Source organism: Anabrus simplex, chromosome 8 (assembly GCF_040414725.1).
Source record: "Anabrus simplex isolate iqAnaSimp1 chromosome 8, ASM4041472v1, whole genome shotgun sequence".
NCBI lineage: Eukaryota > Metazoa > Arthropoda > Insecta > Orthoptera > Tettigoniidae > Anabrus > Anabrus simplex.
The window spans coordinates 175,675,153-175,678,098 of NC_090272.1; the positions used below are offsets into that span (position 1 = coordinate 175,675,153).

A 2,946-nucleotide genomic window follows, 5' to 3' on the forward strand; every position below is an offset into this window, starting at 1 on the left:
AAAGCCACGTATTGTCAGGAAGGGCACTCGACCTGAAAATGGATGAAATCCTAAATCAGCCAGGGTGACTCCATTGACCCAATGAATACCCACCCAGGCTAATCCAAATACAATGCAGAAAGGATTCTGGGGAAGGCTACGTTAACAGTATATCCTTGATATTTCATCATTAATTTGGCGTAAACAAATTGTAACGTTCAATTATAGATGTAACCATCAACATACGTATCTACATAGTGAAAATAGGGAATAAAAATTTTTCCTCCGGGCCGGATTTGAACCAGCGACCTATGGATGTCTGAACATTTTAACCTCTACAGTCCACCGCTCTACCAACTGAGCTACCAGAGGATATATTTGCTTCGACTTTCCACAATAACTTATAAACCAGTGGTTATGAAATATTTAAAGTAAAATTAGTTCTTATAACAAAATAGTCGCTATAAAGGCAATTCTTTAACAACTTATATAAACACAAAAGTGATATTTTTTTTACCGCAAATCTCAGGAATGTCGGTATGATGTATTGGGGTATGTATGTATGATAGGTATTCATCGCGAGCCAGAAGCTGCTGAGGCCCGGGTTCGATTCCCAGCTCTGCCACGAAATTTGAAAAAAGTGGTACGAGGGCTGAAACCGGGTCCACTCAGCCTCGGGACGACAGCTGAGTAGAATTGGGTTCGATTCCCACCTCAGCCATCCTCGAAGTGGTTTTACGTGATGGTACCTAACTTAAGGCCATAGCCTCGTCTATCCCTTCCAATCTTCTCATCACCCGGCAAGGCCGCTGTTCAGCATAGCAGGCGAGGCCTCCTGGGCGAGGATTAAGAAATAATAATAATAATAATAATAATAATAATAATAATAATAATAATAATAATAATAATAATAATCCGGCTCGGTGGTGTAGTGGTTAGTGCGATTAGCTGTCATCGCATGGAGGCCCGGGAGGCCACGATATTTGACATGTAGTACGTGGGGACCCGCTCAGCCATCCTCGAAGTGGTTTCCCATAGCTTCCCACTTCTCCTCCAGGCAAATGCCTGGATAATACCAGGATAACTTAAGGCCACTGCCGCTTCCTTCCCTCTTCCTTGTCTATCCCTTCAAATCTTACAAACTCCCCATTCTCCCTTAAGGCCCCTGTTCAGCATACCAGGTGAGAAAATGGTCCTCCTTCTCTGTTGTATCCCCCGACCCAAAGTCTCACGATCCAGGCGGTAAGAGGTAGGATCCCTCACTGAGTGCGAGAGTGAAGCCAACTCTGGAGGGTAAACGGATTAAGAAAGAAATAATAATAGGCCTAATAATAATAATAATAATAATAATAATAATAATAATAATAATAATAATAATAATAATAATAATAATAATAATAATAATAATGCAGTTCTTACAATCAAAATAACTGAGCATCTATATGTCGTTCATTGATATTCTGGATATCATGTGTTCTTCGGGACCTACATGTTGCTGAATGGTAAATTTTTTATCCACTGCCCCTTTCAATTCATATATTTCTCAAAGTTATGTATGTGGCCATCCGTAGAACTCGCCGAATTGTAAAATATTTCCCCTCAATGGTCAGCTAAAGCTTTTTCTTTGGCATTGTTACACTTAACAATCTTTCACTAAGTGAACACAATAATATATCAGGTACAATGACAAACTAGAAACAAGACCAGAAAGATCCCAATTTTAGTGATTTTTACACTCTTGGGCTACAAGGCCCTAGTTTTACAATTTTGAGCTCCTAGCTCAATTTTACCAAAGCACAAATTTTAATGCAAGGGCAGAAAAACCCCAATACATGGAGCACTAGCTCCAACAATGACAATTTCAGGCCTCCCAGAGGCACTACTACAACTTGAAAAAGAGCTAACGTGCTCTCAGTTCACAAGCCTACTCAAGGTAACTCCGACAGTATCTTATACCTTTTGGCCTTCCATGGCCAAACATACAATTGAAACAGGGGTATCTCGTATCCAACCTACTGGGCCTTCATGGAACACGAATAATGGTTAAGTAAATGGCCCGAAACACCAAATAGAATGGAGGCGTGAATTTGCACTCCTAAACAGGCATTCTTAAAACCTAAAAGGCACTAGGCCGATGAAACAGGGGCTATTCCCGAACTATGGAGGTGAGCCGTATAAGAAAGAAATTTAAAACATTATGGAAGAGAAGAAAATCAGTTACCAAACCGTAGTCACCTCAAACCAAAATGAAGGGGAACTCGAGAAGGTGCATCACTCTCTATCCCCAAATTACGCTTACAGATTTTATGAAGTTTTTATATAAGCCGGCAGGAAATTACATTTTTAGATAAGTATGTTACATGGTAAAAGTTTCGGACCTTTCCCGCGGGTTAAACTGCTGAACTAGCAAGAAATAAAGATGTTAAACGGCCATTATCTTGCTGAAAATCTACTGCCTGATGAAAGAGGCACCTCCCGCCTCCTGTTTCACATACACAGACTTAGTTAGATGTTGATCAAGTGGCCAAGAGCCGTGAAAATCCGCAGTTTATAAACCCTAGGGAAAGTTCGAGACTTTTCATGAATAATCACGACACACCCACAGAATTTTATTGGAGAATACAAAGTTTACACTCAAAATCGAAGAAGAAATACGTGATTGGTTGGAAATTAATTACAGAAATTCTTGATTGGTTAAATTCAAAACAGGCGGAAAGAAAGGATAAATATTGCCAACCCAAAAATGAATGAACGAAATTTAGTAAAGGAAAAACTTATGAATACAAAATTTCTTCAAAAACGTTCCTTCACTTCGCACCAGGGTGCATGATCATAGTTTTTTCTAGTGACCTCTCTGAGAGAATGTCCAAATGTCTTGATGAACGGAAAACAAAAAAGAAGTTGAAATTCACACAGTACTGGCAACTTCATAATCACAAAATTACGGTAGTGACATCTTCAGAGGAA

At 39.6% G+C, this 2,946-nt stretch overlaps 1 non-coding gene across 1 annotated transcript; it reads right to left on the bottom strand.

Moving 5' to 3' along the window:
* Positions 1 to 260: 260 nt before the first annotated feature.
* On the bottom strand, positions 261 to 351 carry TRNAY-GUA (transfer RNA tyrosine (anticodon GUA)). Its single transcript is given in 2 exon segments — positions 261 to 296; positions 315 to 351. It is a non-coding gene; the product is annotated as a tRNA-Tyr (tRNA).
* Positions 352 to 2,946: the final 2,595 nt, after the last annotated feature.